At 35.9% G+C, this 11,456-nt stretch overlaps 1 non-coding gene across 1 annotated transcript; it reads right to left on the minus strand.

Annotated features, from left to right (window-relative positions):
- Window positions 1–8,594: 8,594 nt before the first annotated feature.
- Window positions 8,595–8,700, minus strand: LOC122105427. Its single transcript, XR_006147042.1, has one exon. It is a non-coding gene; the product is annotated as a U6 spliceosomal RNA (small nuclear RNA).
- Between the last annotated feature and the right edge of the window lie 2,756 nt (window positions 8,701–11,456).

Raw genomic sequence — 11,456 nt, forward strand, 5'->3', positions numbered from 1 at the left:
TGGGAACTCTATTACACTGTTGGTGGGAAACTAAACTTGTTCAACCACTGTGGAATGCAGTACAGAGTTTCCTGAAAAGACTAAACATTGATCTCCCTTTAGACCCAGTAATTACCCTCATTGGCAGTAATCCAATAAATAACAAACAAGCTCACTTGAAAACTACCAGCATAACCATGTTCTGGGCCCAGGCCCAGAGTTCAAGGACTGGAAAAAAAAACTTACAACTGCTGGTATTTGTTTCCGCAAATATGAACCTTTTGACATAGGATAGCAAATCATTCTATTTGCAGTAGCTAGAATAGGACTTAAATGTAGTGGTTGATAAAATGGCTTCTTTGTTGAATGTTAGGAAAAGATATAGGCAGTCCAAGAAAAGGGAGATTTTTGTTGTTGGCCGAGGGGCTTGGAGTATGGACTTGGACACTGTCCCTGAGCTCTTCAAGTCAAGGTGAGTGCTCCACCTCTTGAGCCACAGTGCCACTTCTGGTTTTCTGGTGGTTAAATGGAGGTAAGAGTCTCAGGAACTTTCCTGCCTAGGTTGGCTTTGAACCGCCGTCCTCAGATCTCAGCTTCCTGAGTAGGTAAGATTACAGCTGTGAGCCACTGGCACCAGGCTAAAAATGGGGGATTTTTAGAAAAGAAAATCAACCTCATCACCTGTGTCTAAACCTCAGGTATCACTATTAGAACACTTCACCCTCTACTCATTTCATCAGACATTTGTAAATTTTCTCTTTTCCTTCATGTGGGAATACTATGGTCAGTATTAACTCAGCTGTGGGACTGGATCAATTGTATGGTAATTGCTAGCACCTAAATCAAGAACTGTTAGATCAAAACAAATGAAGCTCTCATTTGGAATAATTATTTACTCTTTTTTTTAATTTAATTTAATTTTATTTGAGAACATACTGTACAGAGATACTCTTTTTATTACAAATCTGTGCTTGATTACTTCCTAATGTGATGTTGGACCTCCTAACAGAGTGATGGCATTTTCTTTCTCTTCAGCCTTCTTCCACATGTGGTCAAATATTTCAGAATTCAAATATTTCTATTGATAATTCATTAAGCTGACCTCTAAGAAAATGTGCATTTCTGGAATTTGGTCTGCTGTCTTGTTCTTATATGTGCAGGCTTACTATGATTTATTTGTTCTGCAAGGAATTTTATTTTCCAGTTTTTGTGTGACCAATTTTAGTCTCTCTGATCAGTCTTCCTGACCCTCTCTCTGGGGTCTCATTTCAGTCTGCCTCATAAAAAATATATTAGTTATCATCTAAATAACTTTCAGCTTCTCTTTTTTTGCCTGATTTTAAGTAGGCTGTGATAGCAGACCTGACTGGCTGTACTAACTGGAATTTTTTTGTTTGTTTGATTGCTTGATTTGTGTGTGTGTGTGTGTGTGTGTGTGTGTGTGTGTGTGTGTGTGTGTGTGTGTGTGTGTGTTTAGTTTTAGAGGTCTAGGATTACTATTCAAGGTATTAGCGTCTCTGGGCCCCAGTGATTCGCTGGCCTAGAGTCTATTGGTTTTTCCCTGGAAGATACAAAGAACTGGTGACTAAATTCCTGTTAAATTGTCTCAAAATGAGGCAATCTGGCATCTTTACAAAGCCATGAATAACTCTGTAGTAATACACTTACAGAAATGGTCTATCAAGATGGCTTTTGAAGGTTGACTGAAAAATGTTCATTTTCAAGTAACCACCATAAAGCAGATCACAAGCCTGGAAGCAGACTTTTGGAAGGGAGGTTCCGCATCCTTCCTTCTCTTACGATAGATCAAACCATAATATTCTGCAGTTGTGGCCAGCCTGGAGCACATTTTCCCAAGAATATTCTGTAGTGTAAAAGAGGACCAGCTATCAAAATAAAGGTGAAAATACTTTTCTACTTCAGACTGATTTATCTTGCTTATATCTGTTGTTATTTCCATTACTTCTAACACATGGATAAATTATATTAGTATTAGACAACTGGCAAAGGATTAATGGCAAAGAATTACTTTCATAATACCAACATAATACACTTAACCCAGTTATGGAAAATTAAATCTAACTGTAGAAACAATATCAGGAATATAAAATAAGCCTCAATATGCCTAATCTGGCCCACATACACCATCATCTAATCAGAAATTCAGTCTCTCTATAAATATTTGTTTGGTACAAAATCATAAAAATTTAATTAATGAATGACTTTTAAGTATCATCTGAAGTACTCCTCATGCATATAATTGTATATACTTGTATAGATGTCACCTAGACAGAAATTTAACATTCATGTAGAAATCAAATTTCCACAAAATAAACTTGATGAGAGGGGTAATTCCCTCGTGTATTGTGTGGTGTGAATTTTACCACAGTTCTAAATCCTTCCACCTAAAACCGAGTCATGTGAAATAATTTATTATTTGATGTTGAGTGTTAAGTGTAGAATACACTTTGAATTACTACATTAATTCACAGAAATAAAACAATAATGATAAATTATTTGTTTAAATTCTAATGTTTCTCAGTTTCACAATTCATGAAATATATCATTAAAATTAGTTTCACTTTCTTCTTTTCTATAGCTGCTAAAATTAAAATTATATATTAAACATTCAATATTAAGAAATCAAAAATAAATACCATTATAAAAATGATATATTATTTAACTGTGATTTGAATTATAGTGCTAACAAATTGTGATGTAAACAACATTTAATAGAATTATGGGTAATACTTTTTAAACTTACCAGCTTGTTATTTGTTACCTAATTGTGTCATTTGTCATTGTTGGTCCAAGTCATCCCTTCAACTTGCTTAATTTTCTATTTTATCTCTATTGGTTTGCTGATTGTGCATTTTGTTTTTCCTTTTTAATGACTGACATGAGGCTGAAAATCTGTGTGCTAGTTTATTACTTCCTATGTAAAAGTAAAATTTCTGGTCTCCACAGCTGTTTTACTGCACTATACTACAGTATTTCCCCCTTTCCTATCTCCTGTATTGCTGCTCTCATATATTGTATTTTTTATTTAAATTCTATTGTTAAGGTAAAGTACAGAGTGGTTATACTTACACAAGTAAAGTAAGGAATTCATTTCTTTTCTGACTTGTTACCCCTTCTACAAATTTTCACCCTCTTCCCTCCCAACGCCCCCCCCCAAGATTATTTCCAACATATTGTCTTGTGAGTATGACAGTTGCATAGGTTACTCATTTGTCCTTTGTCTCACCATTTTGTTTTTTCTCTTTCCATTCCCAAGTTCAAATCAACATATTTACAATACCCAGGGCATCAGATTAAAATACAGTGACTTCAGGCGATAAACCATAGGTGGGGAAAACACAAACGGATAAAAACAAATCACATAGTACATTAAGAACAACAAAAAGATAAATTAACAAAGTTAAATCAACATTTGTTGATTTAAATTTGAATCACCTTATAGAGTCATATGTACATAGTTATTGAGCTATTCTTCTCAACTATTAATATTATCCTTGATGTACACAATACTGGTCCCCTATTACCCAGTAATCCCACTTCTGGGCATTTACCCTAGTGACCACAAACAAGGCCACACTAAAGCTACCAGCCCAATTATGTTTATCACAGTAGTATTTACCCTAGTTAAGATATGGAATCAACCCAGATGCCCCTCAGTAGATGAATGGATCAAGAAAGTGAAACACACACACACACACAACAGAGAGATATACGTTCATGCAATACTATGCTTTCATCAGAAAGAAAGGTACCATCTCATTTTTAAGGAAATGGAAGAACTTGGAAAAAATCATATTAAGTGAAATAAACTAGACAAAGAAACATAGGCCCCGTGGTTTCCTTTATTTGCAGTAATTAGTTTACACCAAGGATAATATCATGTATTTTAATTTGACATTTTGTTCTGTATTGAGCATGCATCATTATGTTCATCTTATCCGTTACTGAGGAAGCACAACAAAAAGAGCAACCCCTACTCATAAGAACAACTCCTACTTACTTAGCTTCATTCCTTTCTTTTTTTAGTTGTGAAAATACTGTACAGAGGGATTACAATTACATGGGCAAGATAATGAGTACATTTCTTATCAAGCATTGTAGCCTCCTCCTTTGTTTCCCCTTCCCATCCTCCCTCCACCCCCCCTTACCCAATCCTCCCCGCTCCCACCCCCACCAAAATTGTAAAGTTCGTTTTTGACATAACGACTTGTACATTTCATTTATGCAATGGGTCCACCTGTATCCCTATTTAAGTGATTTGTTTTTCCCCTTCCCTCCACAAATTATACCGACATCAAATACAGTGAAAGCAGGGGTTATACTGTGGGGGAGGGACATACAAACAACAATGAAGTAGTCTTATAAATGTGTTAGAAACAATCGCATGAAAGAAAAAAAATGAATACATATCTTAGGGTTCATTTCCCTAACATCACCTTATCTGGCCTTTTCTGCTTGACTCAGACATATACTAGATATTGCAAATCAGGGAAACCATGTAAGGCCAGTGTTGTCCCCTGTATACTCTTGTTGTACATTACAACTCTATACCGGTTCATCCTGTATATCTACTATCTTCTACATTGTGACCTAAATGCCCCAACAATTCCACGTTGCTTTACTTGTTAAAAATTTCTCTCTTAATGTTTGATGTTGGTTTGTGTGTTTGTGTGTGTGTGTGTGTGTCTGTGTGTGTTTACAAAGATCAGAAGACAATATTTTTCTTCATTTTCTTCATCTTTCAGGTCATTGTAAGTTGTGGCTAATGGGAGAAGTCTCTTGCTATTTTAGGGATGAAACAGAAAAAGATATTTGTGCATGTACCACAGTTGCTTTATTAGTCTGTAGTTGAACGCTGAACTTCGATTTATATCTTGGCTGTTGTTGTGAATGATGAGTACAATGAACTGCAGATATATTTGAGTTACGAATAGAGAAATAATCACATGATTGGTGGGGCAGATTATATTTCAACTTTGGAGTTCTTTAGAAAGCTGCATATTACTTTCTACAAGGAGAATACTAACCTGCATTTTGTTGAAGAGTGTAGAAAATTTCCTTTTCTCCACACTCTCAACATTATTACCTTTGTTAAAAGATAATAAAGGGCAGGTTTTTATTCTCTTCAGTACTCCAGATTGGCCTTTGACTTAAATCCAACCCCCTAAATGCTTGGAGTTAAAAGCCTTTACCACCATACCTGATTACTTTGATTTTTTTGATAAAAGTTACTGTTAGGTTTTTAAAAAGAGGTAGCCGAGTAAGAACAGCACCACCAACGCGGTATTCAGGTAAGGGGTAGGTTTATTCAGTAGACCTGCTGGGACCAGGCAAGGTTGGCACTCCACGTGGCTGGGAAAGGCCTGGGAAAGAGAGAGATCTGGGAAAGAGAGAGGAAAGAGCTAGAAAAGAGCTAGAAAAAAAGCAGAGAAAGCTAGAAAAGAGCAGAGAGAGAGCAGAGAGAGAGAAGAGTGAGAGAGCAGAGAGAGCTAGAAAAGAACAGAGAGAGGAGAGAGAAGAAAGCTGAGAAAGAGCTAGAAAAGCAGAGAGAGCTTCTGGGCCTTGGCTAGGCCTTATCTAGGGTATGGGCGGAGAAATGTGTTTCCACATCAAATTCAGATGTGACCTCTTCCAGGTGTCCCAGTTGCCTAGGTAACGCAGATACTAGGTGGAGACTTTGCTGTGAGGAGGGTGGAGTCTGCTCACCATCCAGGAACGGACCTTACATTTACAATAATTATGAAGTAGTATCATAGTAATTTTGAATTACATTTCTCTAATGACTTCTGCTCAAAAAGAATTAAACCAGAATAGCAGTGGTATTAAAGAACTTTGTAAACCCACTGGAAATTTTCAGGGCTTTAAGGAGAACATGTCTATTCAGAACTTTTGTCCACTTTTAATCAAGTTTCTTGTTAATATCATTTTTAATCTTTCAATACAAAATCAATAATTAATTCAAGGTATTAGAAAGTAACAATATTAAGCAACTCCTAACATTTTCAATTTTAAATAACATGATATTGCTCAATCATTTTCTGTTTATGCTTGAGACTATATAACTCACTTTAGTCAGACCTTTTACAAGGCTGTATGCATTTTATTTATTTCACATTGCTTGTTCTTTCCAAAGACTGCGTGTCTAATTTCCTTGTTTTCTTTCAGTCTCAAGTAGTTCAAATTTCAAATGAAGAATAAATGGACAGAAGCAAACAAAAAATAATATAGTTCCCCTCATCTGATGATGCCTTTACAAGAATGAGGAAAGTGTTCATCCAAGAACCTATGATAGGACATCGAAAAGAGAATCCATTCTTCTTGGTCTTTCTTAACTTTGCAATGTACCTTAAATGATGTAAAACACAATATAATGCTCAGATACTTTTAAGTTTTATCAGTTTTGCACATTTTCATATGAACTTCACCTCAGTCTACAACATTCCTTCATTATTTTGTCCCTGATATTTTTACACTATCAAGACATAAGATAACCAGTTTGATTTACAGCATGAGAAATAATCCACCTGGCTTCTTTGGAAGAAGATTATGGTCAACAGATAATATTCTGTTTGCTCACTATATGCAATGGTTTCTGTAATACTTACAGCATTCTTTTTAGTATTTTTTAAAAACTGCTGGCTAAACTCAAAACTCATTCATGGAAGTTTATGTTAAGTATTTCACAAGTTTTATTTTCCTTAATTCTTAAGATATCATTTTCTATAATGCTAATGTTATTACCATTTTAGTGTTAGGAAAAATTGTAATTAAAGGCAGTAAGTACATGGCCCAAATACACACTGTGAGGAAGAAAATGAGTCAAAGTTTCCAAAAGTCTTTCAGAAATACACAAAAGGTAGGTAAAATCTTTCCATTCTCTTACATTCTCAATTCAATATTCATATTGTCCAAGAAATAATACCATAGCAATTATTGCCCATGGTGATTGTTTTCTGTTACATGTTGTCTTCAACACAGACTGTGTTGGTGACATTGGGTTATCATGCACAGAGCTGAGCTTATAAGAGAGACAAATATATTCTGTCCCATTTTTCGAGGTTCCATTTTAAAAAGTACTAAACTTTTAAATATCATCACTTACTTTCTTAAGAATCCAAAAAAAGGAAAAAATATTCACAAATAATCACTCCAAAAGGCTTTAAAAGTAGGAGATGATAAAACAGGCCCCCGTGAAGTAAACTTTCTTCTACTTTTAAAATTATTCTGAAAACCTGGTGCTTGTTGGTCACACCTGTAATCCTAAATACTCGGCATATTTACTCAGAAGCCAGAGATCTGTGGATAACAGTGGAAGCCAATCAGGGCAAAATAAATTCATGAGATTATTTTTCAAAAATTTCAATGAGTTAGCAAAGAGCCAGGAATGGAGATGTAGCTCATATAGTAGCTCACCAATCCAGAGAGGAAAGGCCTAGCAAGACTTTGAAGCCCTTTTTTCAAACTGTGAGCACACCAGCATACATGCAAGTGCATGAGAACATGTGCACGTGCACACACACACATTCATTCAAATTACCTTCATATCAGTTTTTTGCATTAATTTCTTTGTTAGCCATATTGTATGAGTAAAATAAAGGAAATAAACTCTCCCATCTCAGAACATTTTCATACTTTTTATTTTAAAAATACTGTACAGAGAGGTCACATTTACATGAGCAAGTAATGAGTACATTTCTTAACAAGGATTCTTACCTCCTCCTTTATTTTCCCTCTACCGTCCCTTCCCTCCCACCTCTACAAGTAAACTCCCCTCACCGCTTCCCCTGCCTAAATTGTAAAGTTCATTTTTCACCATAGTGTCTTGTACATCTCATTGTTACAATGGGTCAACCTGAATCCCTATTTAAGCATTTTGTTTTTTTCCTTCCCCTCCCCAAATTAGAGGAGCGTATATACAAGAGGTGGGCACACCAAATTCAAATACAGTGAAAACAGGGGTTATAGCATGAGGGAGGAACATATAAAGAAACAAAAAAAATCACATAGTCTGTTATAAGTACGTTCGAAACAATAGCAAGAAAAGAAAAACACTTGTATTCCTATTTGGGGGTTCATTTCCCTTAACATCATCTTATCTGGTCATATGTGCATAGATTTTGACCTTTTCTGCTTATCCTAGACATATATTAGTTATTAAAATTTAGGGAAACCCTGGGACCTATGTTTCTTTGGACCTGGCTTACTTCACTTAATTTTTTTCCAATTCTTTCCATTTTCTAACAAATTGGGCGATGCCATTCTTTCTTATGGAGGCATAGAATTTCATTGGTATAAATAGCACATTTTCTTGATCTATTTATCTGATGAGGGGCTTCGGGGTTGATCCTATATCTTAGCTATCTTAAACAATGCTGCAATAAATATAATTGTGCTGATAGTTTTAGTACCGTCTTGTTTGTGATCTTTTGCGTAAATGCCCAAAAGTGGGATTGCTATGTCATAGGGGAGTTCTATGTGGAGTCTTTTGAGGAACCTCTATACTACTTTCCAAAGTGGTTGAACAAGTTTACACTCCCACCAAGAGTGCAGTACAGTTCCCTTGTGGCCACATCCCCTCCAGCATCTGTTGTTGTAAAAGTATGGAATGGTACAGGAATTTGCCTATCATCCTTGCGCAGGGCCATTCAAATCTTCTCTGTATCGTTCCAATGTTAGAGTATGTGATGCTGAATGGAGCATAGAACATGTTTTATATATAAAGTGTAATTGATTTTCTTAAACTAGACAATTCAACAAACAGTAAGTAAAAAAGAATTTTCATGAAATTTTAGAGCCATGTACTTCTTACATAAGCACACATTTAAGAATAAAGCCAAGATTGACAAGTCAAAAACAAAATAATTCCAGATATTTGTTGTTCAAGAGATGTGTAGGAGGAGGAATTCAATTATTCTATACAAGGCTTCTGTCATAATGAACACTGCAGCAAGTGTTAAGTTTTGTTAAAAGTTTTAATGGTTTAAATTTATTTAATTTTGGGAATTTGCTTATATATGCTAAAACTAGGACTGTTTGGCAGGTCATAAAACTTATTGATAAAGTATTTAAGATTTATGGTAACAGACATATGCTACTATATATTTCAGAGTTTATAGAAACATTACTGAGAAGTTGCCAAGTCTTTGTGTAAAGGAGCAGAATAAAGAGTTTAGACTTTGTCAACTACACAGTTTCTGTTAAAACTATAGGGCCTCCTTATTTTATTTTATGTTTTTTAATTTTTGGGGGGTTTGGTCGTGGGACCTGAACTCTGGGCCTGGGCGCTGTCCCTCAGCTCTTCAGCTCAAGGCTAGAGCACTACCACTTGAGCCACAGCACCACTTCCAGTTTTTTTCTTTTTGCTTATGTGGTGTTGAGGAATCGAACCCAGGGCTTCATGCATGCAAGGCAGCTCTACCACTGAGCTACCTTCCCAGCCCCTAGTTTCCTTATTTTATATGTTAGCAAGGAACAAATGATGATATAAGCCATATACAAATGATTAGATGAGCCATAAATAGTAATCTTAGTGGGTAACTTTAAAGATTACTCATAACCTAAAAACCTCTTGTTGAATATCATAATCTTAGCCCGTTTTAAATGTACAGGAATATGAGAAAATAGTAAAATCTAATAGGTAGTACCCTTCAAATACTGAAAACACTGATAATTATTTTAGTTTTTATTTTAATCATTAATATATTGTTATTGGTTTTCCTTATTTGTAGCATTGTTTTCCTTGTAATATAATACAACTTTTTGAAAGTCTTCAGTAGGAGGTACTCTGAGAAGGTTACTGGGATGGCCAAATCATTTTTTATAGGGCATGTGAATTTACAAAGAGGAAAATTAAGAACAAAACATTTATTTAAAAAATGATTAAGTAGACTGGGCTGGGAAGTTGGCTCAGTGGTAGAGTGCTTGCCTTGCATGCCTGAGGCCCTGGGTTCGATTCCTCAGCACCACATACGCAAAAAAGAAAAAAGCCAGAAGTGGCGCTGTGGCTCAAGTGGTAGAGCGCTAGCCTTGAGCTGAAGAGTTGAGGGACAGTGCCCAGGCCCAGAGTTCAGGCCCCACAACTGGAAATAAAAAAAAAAAAGATTAAGTAGATTCTGAATCAGGAGTGTTGATAAATGTCCACACCTAAAATCTTAGCCCTAGGCTGAAGCAGTGATATTACAGAGTTGAGGCCACAAAAGTGAGAGACTATGTTTTGTTTTGTTAAATATTTTGATTTTTCTGGCCATGGGGCTTGAACTCTGGATCTTAGGTGCTCTCCCTCAGCTCCAGGCTAGTGCTACCACTTGAGCCACAACACACTTCTATCTTTTTCTGCTTATGTCATGCTGAGGAATCAAACCCAGGGCCTCCTGCAGGCAAGGCAGGCACTCTACCACTGAGCCACCTTCCCAGCATCTGAGAGACTGTGTTTTAAAAATCATCTAAACAATATTTGCTTTCTTCTTTGGGTTATATAATGAAATACATTAATATCCTTTTATGTCTTTGTGAATTGTCATACTTCTGAATTTATACTAACTTCAGCCACTTTATCCTTTTCAAAGTGATGAAATATTTCTGAGAGTTGGCTTCTGTGAAGATTGTTTTTGCATTTATAATTTCTTCTGCGTCATTTTTATTTTTATCAAAATAACTTTATATTTCATCTTGATGGGTTATCATACATCAAATAACTCCAAAAGTACATGTAGAGTCTAAAGATAGCAGTATGAATATTCTCATACAGCTCTTGTTTATCTGTTATGCACTTTCAGTATTGTGATATTTCTCTTTCTCTTTCTCTCTCTTATTTTCACTCTTTTTCTTTCATGCTCCATGTCTGGTACCTAGAATTTCTGTTGATCTAATATTATACTCCAGAATCCACTGGTGATGTGGAAACATGATAGCGACCATCAGTTACCCTTGCATTCTTTAAGAGTTATAACAGTGATGTGATGTTATTCTTAGCTATGATAAATAATGCTGCAATAAACATAGTTGTGCTGGTAGCTTTAGTGTGGTCTTGTTTGTAAACATTTGGGTAAATGCCCAAAAGTGGGATTGCTGGGTCGTAGGGCAGCTCTATGTGAAGTCTTTTGAGGAACCTCCATACTGCTTTCCAAAGTGGATGAACAAGTTTACACTCCCACCAACAATGAAGTAAGGTTCCCTTCTGTCCACATCCCGTCCAGCATCTGTTGTTGTTAGAGTTCTTGATTTTTGCCATTCTAATTGGGGTGAGGTGGTATCTCAATGTTGTTTTGATTTGCATTTCTTTTATGGCTAGGGAGGTTGAGCATTTCTTCATGTATCTATTGGCCATCCTTCTTTCTTCTTCAGAGAAGTTTCTCCTTAAGTCTTTAGCCCACTTATTTATTGGGCAGTTGTTTCTTGGAGGATTTGTTGTTGGGGGATTTTTTGAGTTCCAAGTATATTTTAGATATGAAACCCTT

The sequence above is a fragment of the Dipodomys spectabilis genome, unplaced genomic scaffold (assembly GCF_019054845.1).
Source record: "Dipodomys spectabilis isolate Male_0828 unplaced genomic scaffold, ASM1905484v1 ptg000031l, whole genome shotgun sequence".
In the NCBI taxonomy this organism is placed as follows: domain Eukaryota; kingdom Metazoa; phylum Chordata; class Mammalia; order Rodentia; family Heteromyidae; genus Dipodomys; species Dipodomys spectabilis.